The sequence below is a fragment of the Euprymna scolopes genome, chromosome 19 (genome assembly GCF_053919585.1).
Source record: "Euprymna scolopes isolate OS-2025 chromosome 19, ASM5391958v1, whole genome shotgun sequence".
Taxonomy (NCBI): Eukaryota; Metazoa; Mollusca; class Cephalopoda; order Sepiida; family Sepiolidae; genus Euprymna; species Euprymna scolopes.
In genome coordinates, this window is record NC_136500.1 from 136,373,982 (window position 1) to 136,386,042 (window position 12,061).

Below are 12,061 nucleotides of genomic sequence, written 5' to 3' on the forward strand. Positions count from 1 at the left end.
TTGTAGTCTCTTTTAAAAACAATATCTCCTTCAAAAGCGGTCATAAAATTTGTTTTCAATCGATATTTATACAATAATGGACCAGTTTTCCTACATAACAAAAATGGACGGGTTTTTCATGGTCGAGTTTTCCGTGGACAAGTCTCTTTATGTATCATTCAAAATTTTCATAAATCATCGGAGCTTTTCATCTATAATGAAGCGTCATAAAACTTTATTTATCTCAGAAAAAGCCGTCATTATACAGCTGGCGCCAAAGAAATGTAAACACCCCACCCAGAGCATTTAATATTCTACTAATCACTGGAACTCCCCCCGATGGGAGTATCTAGACATTTAGCGTACAAATTCGAAAATTTTACAAAAGGAACTCCCTCCGATGGGGGTATCTAGACATTTAGCGTATAAATGCGAAAAGTTTACAAAAGAAACTCCCCAGATGGGGGTATCTAGACGTTTAGTCTATAAATACGAAAATTTTACTAAAGGAACTCCCTCCGATGGGGGTATCTAGGCATTTAGCCTATAAATGCGAAAAGTTTACAAAAGGAACTCCCTACGATGGGGATATCTAGACATTTAGCCTATAAATGCGAAAAGTTTACTAAAGGAACTCCCCCGATGGGGGTTTCTAGACATTTAGCCTATAAATGCGAAAAGTTTACAAAAGGAACTCCCTCCGATGGGGGTATCTAGACGTTCACCTTATAAATGCGAAAAGTTTACAAAAGAAACTCCCTTCGATGAGGGTATCTAGAGATATAGCGTATAAATGCGAAAAGTTTACAATAGGAACTCCCTCCGATGGGGGTTTCTAGACATTTAGCGTATAAATGCGAAACGTTTAAACAGTGAATAGGCAAGTTATCTCTCGGTAAATAGCCCATAAATAAAATAAATTAAACTCTGTGGATCAATGTTAAATCGTGGCTCTTCTCAGTCTTATGTTGTAAATGAACAACTTCTAAAAAAAAAAAAAAAACAAGTTATGCTTGTTTCATTTCTTTTTATTGTAAAAAAAAAAAAATAATAAAAGAATCGGTTTAGAATCGGCTATAATTTTTCCGATTCTGATACCCCAAAAGTTCCGATTTTTCCGATTCCCGATTAATCATCTCAACACTAGTACACACACACACACACACACACACACACACACACACACACACACACACACACACACACACACACACACACACACACGCGCGCGCGCGCACGCACACACACACACACACACACACACACACACATATATATATATATGTATATGTGTGTGTGTGTGTGTGTGTGTACGAGGTGCCTTCAATAAGTTTCCAGACTTTTTTGTACAGGCATTTAAAAGTGTAAACTCTTGAAAATTCAATTTTATTACTATACATCGTATGAGATGATTGCCTTATTATTTTTTGGTTGGTTGGTTGCTTTTGTTTTACGGCATATCAACCTTTTTCATGTTATTTAATGCCGAATCTAGTTATTTTGAGGAACGATTTTTAATGGAGTATATATATATTTTTTTAAGTCAGATTCTATTTAACCCATAGTTGGGACCCTAACAGGTACTACCACTCCGGGTCAGAGTGGACCTGGGAGCAATAGCAATTAAAGGGTGGCTCCACACTCCCCAAGGCCCGCAAGGTGGGGCTCACCATCGGATATAGTTTTGTCATATCCAGGACCAATCATTTTTTTTTTATTTCAGGTTCAAATGAACAATTACGACAGGAATTTTAACACACCGTACTAAAATCTGATCTGGATATGAGGGCACTTTAGTAGAACCGTATGCAATTAAATTCTGTTTTAAACTTGGAAAAAATGCCACAAAAACGTATGGAATGCATCAGATTTCTTTTGTACCATCTTGCATGAATCGAGCATCAGTTTTTGAGTAGCATAAGAGATTAAAGGAAGGCAAGGAGTCGGTGAGGGATGGTGAGAGGTGTGTGAGAAGTAAGGAAGTGAGAAAACCAGAGTTGATTGGCCAAATAAAGAATTGCATGGATAAGGACCGTTGTGTGTATATAGAAACAATAAGTGCGGGCCTTGGGGAGTGTAGGGCCACCCTTTAATTGCTATTGCTCCCAGGTCCACTCTGACCCGGAGTGGTAGTACCTGTTAGGGTCCCAACTATGGGTTAAATAGAATCTGACTTAAAAAAAAAATATACTCCATTAAAAATCGTTCTTCAAAATAACTAGATCCGGCATTAAATAACCTGAAAAAGGTTGATATGCCGTAAAACAAAAGCAACCAACCAACCAAAAAATAATCAGGCAATCATCTCATACGATATATAGTATTAAATACTGAATTTTTAAGAGTTTACACTTTTAAATGCCTGTACAAAAAAGTCTGGAAACTCATTGATTGAAGGCACCTTGTACACACACACACACACACACACACACACACACACACACACACACATATACATACATATATATATATATATATATATATATATATATATATATATATATGTGCGTGTGCGTGTGTGTGTGTGTGTGTGTGTGTGTGTGTGTGTGCTAGTGTTGGGATGATTAATCGGGAATCGGAAAAAGCGGAACTTTTGGGGTATCAGAATCGGAAAAATTATAGCCGATTCTGAACCGATTCTTTTTTTTATTATATATATTTTTACAATAAAAATAAAAATGAAACAAGCACAACTTGTTTTTTTTTATTAGAAGTTGTTCATTTACAACATGATGTTTGTCCCAAGGATGCTTTATCCTTGTCACAGACCATTTAATCAAGATGGGCATCAAGACTCTTCACCCACCCTATAGTCTAGACCTTGTTGCATAAAATTTTGGTTATTGCCTAAGCTCAAAGAAAACATTAGACGCTGTCATTAGGTGACCATCAAGGAGATGAAAGAGGCTGTGACAAGGGTCATTGATATGCTCAGACAATAGGACTTCCATGGGGCCCTACGGAAGTTGTTCGAACGGCACAAAAATGCATTGCAACTGGAGAAGATTACTTCGAAGGGGAACAGAGTTTCATGTGTGTAATATCAATAAAAATAGCCATACGAAAAAAAGTCTGGAATCTTATTGAAGGCACCTAGTATACTGATACTGATATTGTCTTTTATGTATTTGTTCCAATTCATGTTGCCCGTGAATGTTAGAAGTTTGAATAATGGATTCTCAGTTCGAGTATCATTAGTCATGTCAATCGATGGCTGAAAAGTGTTATTTAATTGTTAATAAACGTTGGTATATTGTGTATATTTGGACTTGTTTGTTTTTTCTTCTTTATTTACATCATTTATTTATATCACCTCGTTTACACACATTATCTGACACTGCTAATACCACTGCATCGATACCCCTTTCTTCATCACTCCTCTATATTCCCCTCCTCCACCCACTACTCGTCTCCATCATAATTCTTCTCAACATCGTAAATATTGAGAGCACAAACAAACAAGCGTGCAATATTACATGAGTTTTAGTATTAGGCAAGTACACAGTTTTATTGCTATATTCATATTAAAACGTTTTGTCGTGTAGTGGTACATTTTCAAGAGAGACGGCGGGGACATATATAATAACAATGATGATGGGGGGAGGGAAACATTTATACAATTCTGGAATGTTTCTTCTTAATACATATAGCGAGGGTGATAAGGTGATAGATGCACAGTGCTTATATTTCTTTTAGCACATATAGAGAGGAGGAGAGATACATATTCTTTTACATCAGAGGGGAGTTAATCATTACTTATGATGGAGGAGGGGGACACATTACTTGGAAGGGTTATACAAAGTTCATATTAAGATGATTAACGAATTACCTTCAATTGTTGAATGACGACACGAAGACAACAGTTACAAAAAATCGATGATGTTTTTTATTTCATGTGACCGGTCGAATGATGATTATGTCAGGAATTCAAATTCGGGATCTACATAGCTTAATGTTTTTTTTTTTACACGTTTTTTTTTACACAGTGGTCACCACTTATCAAGGCCCGGAAGCTACTCAGGGATAAGGGTTATTGCAAGTACATTACGTTAGTGTGGAGATTTGATGAAGTGTTTACTTAAGGGGGCGGTTCATTAGGGATTCGTTTACGTTGGACTTAAACACATCCAAGTTGTAGCCAGTTGGGAAGCAGGCAGACGGAACAGTCACCACTTATCAAGGCCAGGAAGCCACTCAGGGATAAGGGTTATTGCAAGTACAGTACGTTAGTATGGATATTTAATGAAGTGTTTATTTAAGGGGGCGATTCATTAGGAATTTGTTAACGTTGGACTTGAAGACATCCAGGTTGTAGTCAGGTGGAAAGCAGGCAGACGGAACAGTTCTAAGAAAGAAGCTTTGTTCATGGAATCTACGTTTTGATTTAGGCACAGATTAAGAGTGGGGAAAAATTTTCACAGTGATTCAGCTAGAGGGGTGTTTTTAGGATGGCGAGGGGGGGACCAGAGATTGGAGTTCACACGAGCACCTGGCATGGAAATAACGATAAAACAAGGATAGGCTCGCAACGTCTCTTCTGTGGGAGAGAGGTTGCAGGGTAGAGAAAAGGACATCCCCCACTAAGCCACGAAGTCTATTTTGTACTCTGTCAAGGCAGGATATGCTGTTTTTAGTAGCTCCTGCCCATAGCTTAATGTTCTTTCCTTCGCTCCCAAAGGGCCCTGACTCCAACTATCTCTCTCTGCCTAGCAGACTCAACTGTTCTGCCTCCTTTGCTCGACTGCCGACTGTCAACCCTTCTAATCTCCTAATCCTAGCTCCTATTATTGAGAATTCCCTTTTTGCAATGACGTCAGATGTGTGGTTCCAAACACGTGACCAATTCACGTGGCTAAGCACACGTTCTCTAAACACACTTTCGACAACAAAGAATTCTCAACTAACCTATTTTTTAATTCAGTTTTCATAAAAGAACGAACAATTAAATTCTTTTTACAATACAAACAATATCTAACTATTTCCAAAACAATAGCTAAATTCTAACATTCCAATTCTAAATCTGTTCTGAATCTTGCTTACAAGGTTCGAGTCTCGGCTTATCCTAATCTCATTTTCCTCTTATCTACTTTTCTTATTTACAAGAAAAGGGGTCAATCTTTTCTTGTAACAGTTTTGTGTCTTTATGTTCTATTGTTTTGTAAGGCGGTGCAGAAATTATGCTCATAGTTTTCTTCAATAATTAATTTTCAAGCTACATGATATTTTGTAATATATTTGAGTGTAAAATACGTTGTTTTTTTTTTTTTAAATTGTTCCAGTATATAAATCCAAAAGTTTCTATCTAAATATTAATTTACTTGTCCGACGTCCGGTGTCACAAAGCAACCACAATAATCGCAAACATTAATTAATGAAAAAAAAATTACCTCCCTTTATAGTCGCTCTTTATCAGTTAAAAATCATTAAAACAATTTCCCTTCCAAACATAAAAAAAAAGATATGGATGTTAGTTTATGGTTTCAAATTTGATTTTTTGTTATGATTAAACAAAAACAGTCATGTTGAAAGGAGACTCATTTCTTTTTATTATAGACTAGCCTGGGTGCCTGGCGTTGCCCGGGTATTTATAGCTGTGTGTTCAGCAAAAAAGTGGTAGTAAGCAGGCAGATTCCAACCCGTGACGCGAAGGCGGAAAAGAAAGCGAAGACCGGAAAGAAAATTTGACGTCTTACCGCTACTCATGACGCGACCGGAAGTCTAAAGTGTTCAAATTTAACGTAGTCAATCAAAAACAAAAGATGACTTGTAGAATTGGCATTTTACACCTCCAACGAAAGCAAATTAAACACAAGGTCGTTTTTGATGTGGGGGAAAACCAGCTTCCCCAAAAGGGAGGCTCTCTGGCAGTATCCATATTAATGGTAATTGTCTCAGTGTGAAAAGTCCGTCTAAATTGACCAAATTCCAATTACCGAAGGTCAGGCGTTTGTGCTCGAATAGTTTCGCTTTATTTATACGATAAAGACAAACAAACAACCGAGACAACAGCACAATGTGAAATTTTTTATTTACTCTATGAAAAAACAAAAAACAAAAAAAAAGAAGGTAGAGACGATGTCTGTTTGTGAATCTGAGATATTACGATCTGAGAAATATGCGAAAGATTCTCGTGCAATCTAAATGACACGAGGACCCCGATGATAAAAGCCTTCTGTGGACATACACAAACGCTTGCGCCCATTTGCCCCTTTATATAATAGACTAGCGGAGGTTACCCAGCGTTGCCCAGGTGTTTGTAGGTGTGTGTGTGTTTTGGGGTAAATCGTTGGCCGGGTGCTTGTTTAAAAAAAACGAAGCCATGACGCGCAGTTGGAAAATAATAAAGTATGAAAAAAGTGCGACTTGGCAGGTGCCCGTTTTTTACGAGTTAATGACGTCAACTTTGAGTGCAGGAATAGTGTTGTATTTACCGCGAGTCTGTTCGCTTCTTTTTTTTTATACGAAAAGCTTAATGCACATGCGGCGATCGAAAATTGTTGAATATTTATCTTTTGAAAGTCGAGCAAATTACATAGACAGACGACCCCGGTTGTTAACTCGTAGATATTATAATTTGGGCGCGATATAAAAAGTTTTAAGAAGTTGTGAGGCGACCGATCAGTTCTCGGAAAAAAAGCCTTTCTTGGACATACACGAAAACGCACATACACACACACAAACATTTTCGCTTTTATATATATACTAGCGAGGGGTACCCGGCGTTGCCCGAGTGTTTTTTTTTTTGGGGGGGGGGTAAAAAAGTAAGTATGAGGATCGAACCCGAACCGTTGAGGCAAAGTTGTAAATTAAAGTGTGAAAGAAAAAGTGCGATGTTAACCATTGCCCCACCGCGAGATGCTAACGGAAACACGTTTGAATTTATTTAATTAGTTTGATTTAGCAGGTGCCCGTTTTAATGAGTTAATAAGGTCAAGTTTGACTACGGGATAGTATTCATTTATTGCTGAACGCTTTTTTCCCCACCCCAAGATGTTATAGGAAAAAGACTAACCCACATGCGGCGAGCGACAAATGTTGAATATTTATCTTCCCGAAATCGAGCAAATTAAATAGACAGGCGAGCTTCGTTGTTAACTGTGAGATATTACGATTTATATGTGATATAAAAAGTTTTAAAGTTGTGAACCGACCGACCGCTTCTCTGAAAGAAGCCTTTTGTAGACACACAGAAAAAGCGAACACACATACATACATACATTTTCGCTTTTATATTTATAGATAGATTATTGTTAAAATTCAAAAACATGTGCAAGCGAATTCACATTGGTTTTTGTTTATAATTTGTATTAAAAATTATTTAGAAAAAAAAAACAAAATGTTTAAATTAATTATTTTTAGTTCTAAAAGGTTAAAAAGAATTTACTAAAAATATTGTTTCTAATTCGTCCTTATTTCTTTTCTTTTATTTTTTATTAATTTCATTTATAACACGTTTAAAAATTTTTCAACTATCGTGGAATTTCCACGGATTCTTTTAGTCTAATTTTATTTGCCTTTAAAATGTCGCCGCTAACGTTATAGCTTTGACATTCTAAGAACGTATAATTTACTTTTGCTTAAGGTCGAATTCCGAGCTCAGATAAATAGCAGATTTTTTTTTCAGCAAGCATACCACACTTCTATTGCATCGGGGCATTAGCATAAGAATTAACTCCATCTTCGTTTATATTTATGAGGCATTAAGACAACGTTTGATCTTCATATTTTATCGATTTTTTCTCTATTGTGAAATTTTATCAGATCTTTACGTCGGTGTGTATAATTCATTCAAGAGCAAATTACGGTTAATTTGAATCGCCGATCTGATTTAATATGGCATTTAATAGATCGCAGTTTCTAAAGCTGTGCATTTACTGAGATATAAACAATTTCTCGAAAGCAAACGGAATCTAGACACCCTTTACTCAATTTAAAACAACAACTAATGTACAATGAAATCACGCTGAGAGATTACTTCCCGTCAGACCCTCGAAGTGAAGCGACGTCGAGCGTATTCAGTAGCAGATGGGTGACTATTTAATAATATCAAGCAATGAACGTGGCGTGACGATAAAGCAACCCTTACAAAAAGATAGTCATCAAAATTCTCACTGTAGTTAACCATACTCCTATCCCTAACATCGTCAAAATTCTCACTGTAGTTAACCATACTCCTATCCCGAATATTGTCAAAATGCTCACTGTAGTTAACTGTATCCTTTACTAAAACATCGTCAAAATAGCCAATGAGGTTAACTGTACCTTTAACCCTATTACTGTAATTAACCGTACCTCTAACTCTAACATAGTCAAAATAGTTACTATAGTTAACCGTACCCTAAGCCTAACATCATCCAAATGGTCATTGTAATTAACCATACTCCTATCCCCAACATTGTCAAAATTCTCACTTTAGTTAACCATACTCCTATCCCTAACATCGTCAAAATTCTCACTGTAGTTAACCATACTCCTATCCCTAACATTGTCAAAATTCTCACAGTAGTTAACCATACTCCTATCCCTAACATCGTCAAAATTCTCACTGTAGTTAACCATACTCCTATCCCTAACATTGTCAAAATTCTCACAGTAGTTGACCATACTCCTATCCCTAACATCGTCAAAATTCACACAGTAGTTAACCGTATCCTTTACCAAAACATCGACAAAATTCTCACTGTTGTTAACCATACTCCTATCCCTAACATTGTAGTTAACCGTATCCTTTACCAAACATCGTCAAAATAGCCAATGTAGTTTACTGTACCTTTAACCCTATTACTCTAATTAACCATACCTCTAACTCTAACAGGCAAAATAGTTACTGTAGTTAACCGTATCCTAACCCTAACATCGTCAAAATGGCCATTGTAATTAACCATACTCCTATCCCTAACATTGTCAAACTGCTCACTGTCGTTAACCGTATCCTTTACCAAAACATCGTCAAAATGGCCAATGTACTGTACTTTTAGCCCTATGACTATAATTAACTGCATTTCTAACTCTAACATAGTCAAAATAGTTACTGTAGTTAACCGTACCCTAACCCTTACATCGTCAAAATGGTCACTGTAATTAACCGCACCTCTAACTCCAACATAGTCAAAATAGTTACTGTAGTTAACCGTACCCTAACCCTTACATCGTCAAAATGTCACTGTAATTGACCGCACATCTAACTCTAACATAGTCAAAATAGTTACTGTAGTTAACCGTACCCATAATCATAACATCGTCAAAATGGTCATTGTAATTAACCGCGCCTCTACCTCTCACATAGTCAAAATGTTCACTACAGTTAACCGTACCCAAACCCTAACATCGTCAAAATGGTCACCATAATTAACCGCACCTCACACACTAACATAGTCAAAATGTTCACTATAGTTAATCGTACCCTAACACTAAAATCGTCAGAATGGTCACTGTAATTAAACGTACTCCTAACTCTAACATAGTCAAAATGTTCACTTTTTTTAAATTACATTTTCACCCCAAACAAGGCACATTGCCACTTTGTTGTAGGGGGCTACTATCGGGGACATAATCATCAGGGGTACTGTGTAGGAAGTTGCGCAGCAAGAAGTCGGTTTACGTTGCACTTGAACTTCTGCATGTCAGTGCAGTCAGGGAAGCAGGGACCCGGAAGGGAATTCCAAAGTCTAGCTATTCTGGGGAAGAAACTACTGGAGTAGAAGGCTCTCTTGCATCTAGGGATCTCTACTGTGAAGGGGTGGGATTTAGCTGCTTGTCGGGTTTGTCGGGGATATTTACGTCGTGGAGGCACAAGTGCGTGCAGTTCGTCAGAGCATCTCCGTTAAAGTACTTGTAGAACAGAACCGTACCCATACTCATAACATCGTCAAAATGTTACAGTTCGCGGTAGGGTTTCTGGTAGATTTGGTTGTTTAGTTCTACGGCATACCAACCCTTTTTGAGTTAGTTGCAAAGCTTCTAGATCTTCAATTCTGTCTCCGTTAGGATTTTATGATCACTCGATTGTCACAATAAAGATAAAAAAATGTATAACAAAACCTCAAAATTCCGAACGTTCATATCGAACCTACCTCTCCTATATATATATTTAAAAAGAAGGTGTCCGATAAAGAATCCAACTTAATTGATTGGTTAACCATTGGCATAGATAGCTACATACTCTCCAAGAAATTCGAACAGAATCCGCCATTGCACACATAAACCACTACTTCAATTGTTTTAAACGTGGTAGATATTTTGAAATTAACGTTGTCTTTAGAACTGCTTGTAATCGCTGCAAAAGGATTGTAGAAAATACATGCGCTCAGTTCATCAAGTCTAAAGTAAAAGAACAAAAAGCTTGGTTCTCGTGAATTTTGACGAATGAAAATGTCCCGAACATATGTGTCTCCTCCATTTCGAACATCATCAACGAGCAAAAGGGGATTTCATCACTATCCGACAAACTTTGCCAAGAATTTTGAAAACAGCTCAACTCTTTTGGTTTGGGTGTTTTGTTTCACGACATATAGACCTCTTTCGAGTGATTTAATACCGAACTAAAAAAAAAAAAATTATGGATTAAGTTGGTTGTATTATCACTTATGAGTGTAGTGTAGTATCTGTTCTGTTGCCAGGATTCTATCCTCTCATGCATTATCTTCTCCTTTAGGAGGGGGTAATGTAGCATATATTTTGTTGCTATAAAACTATCCTATAATCAGACATGTCAGAAAAATTTATAATCAGTATTCATCCGAAAAAACGGCTGCTAAGATGTCAACATTTAAAAATTGGTAGGTGGGAGTCATCGGATGTTTATCTGTTTATCAACTGTTTCACGAATGCGCATGCCGAATCGCTCACATGATAGCTTATTATGTTAAGAATAATTAGGTTTGAAAACACTTTTTGAATAATGGCATAATGATTATCATACTTTACTTTAGGTTTTGGTTTCAATCTCAGCTCGAGTATTTTTTTATTTACAAAAAGTGAATTGTTTAGAAAAAAAACATACTACGCGCATGCACATGTCTCAGTTTGTTTCAGTATTTTTTTTTACTTCATTGTGTGGCGATATTGGAATATGTCAATATCGTATCAATAAAATAACCAAATTTAATGGTTAAAATTCCAAGATGTTAAGAAATTAAAACAACCAAGTGAACCGTCACCATGACAACGACGGCGACAGCGACGAAACAACAACAACAACAAAAAATAAACGCCGATATACTTAAAAATACAGAAAAATCAGCATTCCCGCCAAAGAATTAAGACGTTAAGAATTGAGACGCAAGTTAGTTGCAGAATAGATTCCAAGGAGAGAACACGTCTAAGCAACTACACTGATAAAAAAAAGCAAAAAAAAAAAACAAGAAATATGAAGGAAAATATATTTGATGTCTACAGCGTAAAGTAAAGGTCGGTTTGTCTTTCGCTCTTTTTAATTGTCAGTTATAAAGATATATCGAACCACTTTAAGAGAATTATTAAATGTCGAAAACTCAGAAATCTCGCTAGAGTTTAATAAAACATATTGCCCGAAAGAAAAAAAAATGAAAGAGAAAATAAGAAATAAAATAAAACAAACAACACAAGACAGACAAAATAAACAAAAGGGAAAAGCAACAAAAGTAGTCTCCCTTGTTCTATTATAAAAAAGAAGATAATGATGGAAGGGGCGCAACTCCGTAAATTATTTCTGTTGTAAATTTGTCTTTCGTTTTTTTCTTATTGGGAGTTTGGTATTCGATATATATATATATATATATATATATATATATATATATATATATATATATATAGTAAGTTATAAAATATATATGGCGATTAAGCTACACTGAATATATATATATATATATATATATATATATATATATATAAAGAGAAAGGAATAAAAGAAAAAGGACTTATGAATTTATATATATATTATCATCTTTTGAAATTTTTATATATTACCTATTCGTTCTTTGATTCTGTTCATTATATATAAAATAAAAAGATAAACACAAAAAGATATATATATATATATATATATATATATATATATATATATATATATATATATATATATATATAATAAGGACATTAAGAC